We start from the raw sequence: 8,906 nt of genomic DNA, 5'->3' as shown, positions 1-8,906 counted from the left end.
GACATACAAACAACCATTCAACACATTTAAACAGTGATTTTTGGTCAAGGTGACCCTGGAAAAACCCCTACAACTCTTGGGGAAAACCAGTTCGAAAGCTCCTCCTTATTTCTGGAAAATGCTTTTTATAGTGAGAGAAATATTCAGCAAAAAAATCAGCAAGCAAACTTTTACAACTTATCTCATTTTCCGTGCCTCACAGCCAACTGGAAAAAACTTGCAAACAGCAAAACAAAACAGCTATAAATGTTGTACGGCCTCCTCGATTTTTGTGCCCAAATTTCAGCCTTAAATGTTGCTGTACGGACTACCTAGAAAAGCGTGCAAGCTGCCATAAATGTTGTTGTATGGTTTTCCTCGATTTCTGTGCAGAAAAACAACAGTACAGCTGTACAGATTTCTGCCTAGAAAAGCATGCCAAGGTATAACCACTTGCTGTACAGCCTCCCTTGAAAAACGTGCCAACAAACTTTAGATTTTCTGCTCCTCGATTTCTATGCTAACTTGTTGTACGACCTCCTTGGAATCTGAACCAAAACTGTTGTACAACCTTTCTAGAAAATCGTGCCCAAAAATCTGCCTTTTACTGTGTGCTAACTCAGCTGTACGGACTTGCTGAAACGCTGCCTTGGAATGTGTGCCAAGTTGCTGCCTCCTCCTCCTCACTGTCCAGAAATCTCCTTTGCTCTCTCTCTCAATCTGCTCATGAAAGAATGAATAACCTTTTCCTCCTTTTTCTCCTTTAATCTAACCCTAAGTGACTTTTGGAGAATCCCTAAATCCAATGGTTGAAATAGATTGAGATCTAAGGCTGAGATTAAATGCTCATTTAAATCTCATTTTCTATTTTTTAATTCACCCCACTTTAATAAAGACCCACTTAGTCATTTATGTCCAAAGTCACTTTTCCTTTCTAATTTTACATTGACTTTATTAAAGTTACTTTAAAATTAGACTTTAGTAACTTTATCACTTAAAGTCACTTTTAAATTAGATTTGACTTTATAAAAATTATAGTCACTTTAGGAGAAAAATTAAATTCTTTTTGACACTTTTCCCTAGGCCAAAGATCAAAGCCTTAGGGAACCACCTATCCTCCGGTACCAAATTTCAACAAAACATTCAAGTCAAACACTGCCAAGCATCTTGTTGTTGCCACTGTGTTGCAAGTTTCATTGGCTGAATCTTCCACCATCTTCATCTTTCCTCTTGTGTCTTAAACAACTTGCCTTTCCAAGAAAATGTCCACCATTGTGGCCATTGCTATCACTATAGAGTCTACTATGGCTTCCAACCTAGTAAACTTCCCTTCCAACATCGTTAGTGAACCTTCATCCACTAAAGGCCAAACATAACTTTATCCCAAGCTTTGTTTGATGATCTTCCTCAAATTTGGTTGAAAAGAAGACTAATTTGGAAATCATACTTGGAGATAATGCCACCTATCCCGTGAAAGGAATATGTACTGTCACTCTTAACTTGAATCAAAGTCAAACCATTCATCTACAAGAAGTGTTGTATGTGCCCGATTTGAAGAAGAACTTGGTGTCTATTTCTGCAATGGAAGATAAGGGCTTCAAGATAGCATTCATTGATGAAAAGTATGTATTTGGCAAAGAAACCTTAAAGATGCTTTTACACTTGGATTTAGGATTGAAGGTCTCTATTAAGTTGGAGGAAGTCCTTTGGGAACCTTTACTTGCGATACATCTCTTCAATCTGAATTATGGCACCGAAGATTTGCTCACGTTCATTATAAAGCCTTACTTGGGGTAAGGAAGATGGTCACAGGTATGCCTGATTTCAACATGAATCATGAAGGAAATTGTCAAGGTAGTGCAGCTGGGAAACTTGCAAGGGAACCATTCCCTTCAAGTGAAAGTCAAACTTTCGATATTCTTCAATTGGTCCATTCTGACCTATCTGGCATGTTTCCCATAACATCATTGGGAGGATACTTATACTATGCAATTTTTGTGGATGACTTCTCTCACAAAACATGGATCTATTTCTTGAAGAAGAAGGATGAAGTGTTCAAATGGTTTTGTTCTTTCAAAGCCTTAGTGGAAAATCAAACAGGGAAGAAGATCAAAATATTGAGGACTAACAATGGCACTGAATATGAATCAAATGAATTCAATGACTTTTGCAGAGAGGCTGGCATTAAGAGGGAGACAACCGTTTCATACACTCCTGAGAAAAATGGTGTTGCTGAAAGGAAGAATCGAAAAATCATGGAAGCAACCCATGCTATGCTCCATGACCAAGGCCTACCAAAGTTCTGATGGGGAGACGTTGCCAACACTGCTGTGTATGTTCAAAATAGGAGCCTGCATCAAGCACTGGATTTCAAGACACCTGAAAATTTTTTCATTGGTAAGAAACTTGATGTTTCTCATTTTAGAATATTTGGTTGTCTTGTGCATTTTCATGTGCCTAAAGAGAAAAGAAACAAGTTAGAAGCATCTGGGAATAAAGTTATATTTGTGGGATATAGTGAGAATTCAAAGGGATATGGAATCTATGTGCCTGAATAAAGAGATGTGGAAACTAGCCATGATGTCACCTTCGATGAAGATACTGCGCTTATGAAGGCCCGAGATCTCCCCATTCAAAGGAAGGATAATAATAATGATGTTGCGGAAGAACAAGATGAACCCCCTACAGATGAACCTATGCCCGATGTTGAAGGCTTGATGGAACCCATTGATCCACCACCTCATGATCCCTCTACCTCAAGGAAAAGACCTTTGTGGCTCAAATATACTCTCAAAGATGCCGAAAGACATATTGCTCCAAGAGGGACATTCCGTGAAAGCAAGAAGTCGAACAAGTATCAAGCGTACTTAGTTGCTATGAGTACTATTCTTCAATCTGAGCCATGTACATTCGAAGAAGTCGTAAAACACCAAGTCTGGAAGGATGCAATGAATGAGAAATATGAATCTATCATGAAAAATGATGTCTGGGATGTGGTGCCTAGACCAAAGGACAAGTCCGTGGTCACCTCAAAATGGCTATACAAAATTAAACATGGAGTTGATGGGAGTGCTAAAAAATATAAGGCTAGGTTCATTACTCGAGGCTTCTCTCTAAAGGAAGGAGTGGACTATGACGAGATATTTGCACCATTTACCAGATATACTACTACCCGATTGATTATTGCTCTCGCTGCCTCTCAAGGATGGAACCTACATCAAATGGACGTTAAGACTGTTTCCTTGCATGGCTCGCTTAAGGAGGAAGTCTATTTGGAACAACCTCAGGGGTTCGAAGTACAAGATCGCAGCACACACGTATGCAGGTTGAAGAAAGTCCTCTATGGGTTGAAGCAAGCCCCTAGGGCTTGGTATGAGAGGATTGATAGTTATCTTATGAAGTTTGGATTTACTATGAGTGATGTTGATCCTAACTTATACTTCAAGGTTGAAAAGGATACGCCTCTCATTTTGGTCCTTTATGTGAACGATCTCTTTCTGATAGGTGCAGACCCTCTCATTTATCAATGCAAGAGGGAGTTGGCTTCTAAGTTCGAGATGAAGGACCTGGGTCAGATGCACCACTTCCTAGACCTAGAGATCTAGCAAAAGCCAGGTGAGATTTTCCTTTCTCAAGGAAAATACATTGTGAAGTTGCTCAAGAGATGTGGGATGGTGGATTGCAAGTTTGTGTCTACTCTGATGGAACTCAACTTCAAGAAGCTATGTGGAACTGTTGTTGCACCCGAATTGGCAAACCTTTCAGAATCTAGACAACTTGTGGGGGGCCCTAATGTTCTTGGTAAATTCCCATCCCGACATATGCTTCGTTCTGAATACGTTGAGTCAATTTATGGTCAAGCCTCATCACATACATTGGATTGCTGCTAAGAATCTCTTGAGATATCTTTGTGGCACAATCAACTATGGACTGAGATACACTGTCGAGAATTTGAGGCTACATGGATATACTGATGCTGACTGGGCTGGCAGTGTGGTGGATCGTAAGAGCACGTCTAGATGTTGCTTCTCATTAGGGTCTGCTTCAATTTCTTGGATGAGCAAGAAGCAGAAATCAGTTGCTCTAAGCACCGCCAAGGCCGAATACATTGCAACTACTAAGCCCTATTGTGAAGCTATTTGGTTGAGGAAGCTCTTTAGTGAGCTATTTGAGCACGTGATGGATATCAATGTGATCTTCTGCGACAACCAAAATGGGATTTGTCTTTCAGAGAATCCTGTGTTCCACGACCGCTCCAAGCACATTGATATCAGGTACCACTTTATCCGGGATATGGTACAACGGGGAGCAATAAGGCTCCAAAACATCAAGACTGATGAGCAAGTCGCAGACATCCTCACGAAGCCCTTAGGGAAGGTCAAATTCTTCGCCTTCCGAGAGAGACTTAGAGTTGTGGAAAGACCCTCCCTCCCATGAGGGTGGCGCTTGAGTTGGACATTGAGCTTTGGGAGCTCCTGGGGGCTTAGGGTACTTCTTGGAGCTATGAGCAACCATAGGGTGAGTGGTTCACCTTCCCCTATTGGTGTGTTGTGTACAGGGTGAGTGGTTCACCTTCCCCTATGATACCCCATGATGGTTGACTGTATAGGGTGAGTGGTTCACCTTCCCCTACGACTGACATATGCGTAGGATGAGTGGTTCACCTTCTCCTATGGCATATGAGCAAGATGACTGGTTCAACTTCTCCTGTTGATGCCCCGACATACATCTTACCAATGTAGTCCTAGACTCATGGGAAGTACCTCTCATCTGACCAATGGGTTGGCAAACGTGGATAGGGACCATAGCACTACCAATAACGCATTGTGTACTGTGGCACTCCCTATGTCTAGGATGCATGGTGTTCAACAACTTGATCGGGGATCAAGACTGACATTTGTCGGTGGAGAGTGGTAAGGTCTTGTGACTCACTCTCAATCGATTCTTCTTCATTATTCATATCAGTGTTCAACAGAGCTGAGATGAGATGAGATATAGAGATGGTATATGACGATAGGATGGCATGATGATCAATGATTGGCAGGTGGAATTCTCCCTAGTTGAAAGGGAGTGTTAAAATTGGCAACTAGGGCCAAATTCCACCTTGGGACAGCTCAATTGATGGAGATGATGATTGCATTAAATTCCTCTTTTTGAGAGGACCAAAATTGATATAAAGATCATCTCATTTGGACAAGCAGAAGTGTGATTTTGAATTTATGCCCACACATGTGCAAATTGTTCAGGTCGACCACATCATCATGTAGGCTCATGAAGCCCAATGGACATGACTCTTCACCCACAACGACTTGTATAAATACAAGTGACCTCTCACCTCATTTGGCATCATCATCACTCACACATTCTCTCTCCTTCTCTCATTGGTTCATACAACATTGGGTATTCTCTCTCACACGTGTGGCACAAGAAGGACGAATTTATGGGTTGAGTTGTAGGGCCAAAAATTTCAAGAAGAAGACCAAGTTTGACCAAGGGTTCTTTGACCATCTTTGACTGCAATTTCTGGAGGATTGTTTCTGTATTTTTAGGCCACTTTTTTGGGCACATAAATCGAGAGAAAATTACAATAGTTTTTCTCTCTCCTTTGACCAAATTTGACTGGACCGTTTTGGGCTGATTTTGACCAACAAGGAAGGCCGAGTTTGATTGTGGTTGACCGAGCTCAAGGAGGCAAGTTTGATAGTTGCGTTGGCCATCTTTGACTTTTTGGTTAGGGCTTATTTGACTACAATTGACTATAGATTTTGACAGGGTTGTTTTGACTTTGAATTTGGCAAGTAAATTTGACTTTTGAACTCTCTCTGCTGAACATTTTGATATAATAATAAGAAATATTGATCAAACGGTTTTCCCCACATTGGGGTTTTTCCTTCGCATCCGCCAAATCTGGTGTCCTCTTATCTTGGCTTGTCTTCTGCATTTTGTTTCATGCTCTATCTACTTTTACTATCAATGCGATTAATGGTTAATGTGATTGCTATTGGAAATCTAAATTGGAAATTGTCATTGGGCTGCTAAAGGAACATTGAAGTAATTGTGCTAGGGATAGAACATACCATTTTTAACTAAAATTAACACTTCCTCATCAAGAAAACCCCCTCCTAGCATTGGAAGAATTTAATTCGGTTAAAGAAAAATATAATTTTATTATGGAAACCAACATGTGCACAAAAGGACAGGTTAGCCTTAAAAGGAAATTGGACACCTTTGGATGGCTATAAATACAAGTCAAGTGACCCTCATTTGGAGATCATCATCAGTTAACTAAAATTAACACTTCCTCGTCAAGAAAAACCCCTCCTAGCGTTGGAAGAATTTAATTCGGTTAAAGAAAAATATAATTTTATTATGGAAACCAACATGTGCACAAAAGGACAGGTCGGCCCTAAAAGGAAATTGGACACCCTTGGATGGCTATAAATACAAGTCAAGTGACCCTCATTTGGAGATCATCATCAAACATTTTCTTCTTCTCTCTTCTTTGGTTTGGCTCGCATAGGTCTGAAGTTGGTTCGCGAAGAATGGTTCGTATAGGTCTGAGATTGCAAGGGTTCAAAGCTCGCACATACAGATTAGGGTTTTTGGTTAGCAGCCGCAGGGTTGTCACAGGAAATTTCCAACCGTAGCCGCACGCACAGAAGCCTCTCTGTACATCCAGAACGCTTCAGCCACATGCAGGATCACTTGCTCCATGCAGCTAAGACTTAGGGTTTCAGGTGATAGTTGACTGCAGATTTTGACAATTGATTGCAGATGTCAACAATTCACTGCAGGCTTGTGAACAATGATTTTGATTAGTAGTGTTGTTGGGTTCATCTTTGAGATATTGTTTGGTTGGTTTTGCTAGATAGTTTTGTGATTGAAGAAACTGGAATATTGTAGTCTCTCTTTGCTAAACATTTTATGACAATCTAATAAGAAGAAGAATTTGAAAGGGTTTTCCCCCTTGTGGGGATTTGCCCTGGTCTCCAACCAATCCTGATGTCTCTATGTGTGAATGATTTTATTCTATTGTTCCTTTATGTTCCGCTGCATTGTTGATGATATTGTTCTTTCTACATAATTGCAAATGTTGCTAATCATGTTATGATGTTATGGGGTGAATTCATTATGTAAATGATGAAATACAATTATCTAAAGCAAAGAACAATATAGCCCTAAGAAAAATTAACATGGAATTAGAGTTGGGCTGAAGAAAAGTCATTGAAGATCACCCTTGTGAAGACACCATTAATGGAAGCAAGAGAAGATAGAGGAGACCTAAAAGAATGCTAGGGTTTGAAGGAAAACCTAGGCGATTCAATTAGGGTTTGATGAATATCATGAGATTAGGTTTTGGAAGAAACATTGGAGTATGAAAAAGGATTGAGTTTTGCAGTCTTGAAACACTAGCATGATCAATGAGAATTTGCTCTAGCACTTGTGACATATTAAGTGTAACCCTAGTTGGGCTAGTCTCAATTAGATTTAGTTGCTAATGAAAACGATTGGAACATTGAAGGCAACATTGATATATGGAAATGGATAGTACTAACTCTTGAAGGCTGGTTCAAGAGGGAGATGATCACCTCTCATTAAAGATAAGTACCATTTCGATTTATGTTTTCATAACACTACTCTTTGTTTAGATTTATTGTTTTGACTATTGCTTAGCCTTCCTGCATATTTTGAGTATTTGAATACTTCTAACCTCTAGATGAAATGTGATAGGAAAATCCTTCTTGAGGATCATCTAAGGTGCGGGAAAAGAAAGCTAGTGCAGGAAGTGAAGAGCTAGTGTTGGAAAAGAAAAGAGGTACCTAATGGAAAGTTGACAAAGTGCTATAGCTGCCAATGACAAGTGCTACAAGTTACAAAGGTATTTGAATATTACAATGTATGCATAGTACATTATTAGTTTCAATATTGGATGGCAAGTCAAGCCCTGAGGTATGACGAGAATATCACTTTCATAAATGAATCATGCATGCATATGAAAGTAAGTTTGACTTCTGGTTCATGTGATGTATTGATATTTGGTAAGTATCTTACATTTTAGACATGGTGGATTTCTTATTCTTATAAAGCAAGTTGCTAGATGCCAAAGCTGCATCCCCTTCCTCTTCCTTCTTGATCCAGACTCCTTTGTTGCTACTTCCCATCTTGCTCAGTCGTCTGATCTCTTCTTGGCGAAGAGCCACCCACAATTCTTCCCAATCTGAAAGATTCACCCTGCCTAGAATGCTTTCGACGAATGTCTCCCACTCCTCGGAGACTGTTGTTGAGCAGTAAAAAGGGTCTTTTTAACCTCTATTTACCCTACATTAATTATCAATCCAGGTACGATTTGTTATCTCAAAGGTGTACTAAATCTAAGGCGGTCACTTGTCAAGAGTAATGCTAGTAGTATAGTGCTTTTACAAAAGTAAACAAATGCTGGAAACAAACTCTAAATGTAATGGCAAGAAACTTAAATGCTTTGTAACTAGATCATTCACTTAAGAAACTACAGCAATCATCAGTCAAGGATGCAGTAATGATAACTCTTTCCTTTGTAAACTGATGCAAATGAAAATCAATCAAAGAGAAGATCTCCAATCTGGGAACTAGACAACAATAGTCAATGTTCGCTACAGTTGCAGATCGTTCTGTTCACACCAAAGCAAATACTTGAAATGACAATTCAATTGACAGAAAAAGGAACAACAACTAATCTATTGAAAAGATCGAACAACAAAGCTTAACCTACAGGAATAAATCAAGCAGCAATCGTAACTGAAAGGAATTGAACAGTAATCTTTAACTAGTAAATGAATTGAACAACAATCCAAGAATGGAACAACAAACCTAAGTAAGTCTATGAAATATTGAACAACAAACTTAACTGTAAACACGCAGCGAATCTAGAACGATGGAATCAGTAATCT

Source organism: Pinus tabuliformis, chromosome 7 (genome assembly GCF_031772625.1).
Source record: "Pinus tabuliformis cultivar Carrire ecotype Pingquan chromosome 7, CPIR1, whole genome shotgun sequence".
NCBI classification, from domain to species: domain Eukaryota; kingdom Viridiplantae; phylum Streptophyta; class Pinopsida; order Pinales; family Pinaceae; genus Pinus; species Pinus tabuliformis.
This window is presented reverse-complemented; position numbering follows the sequence as displayed.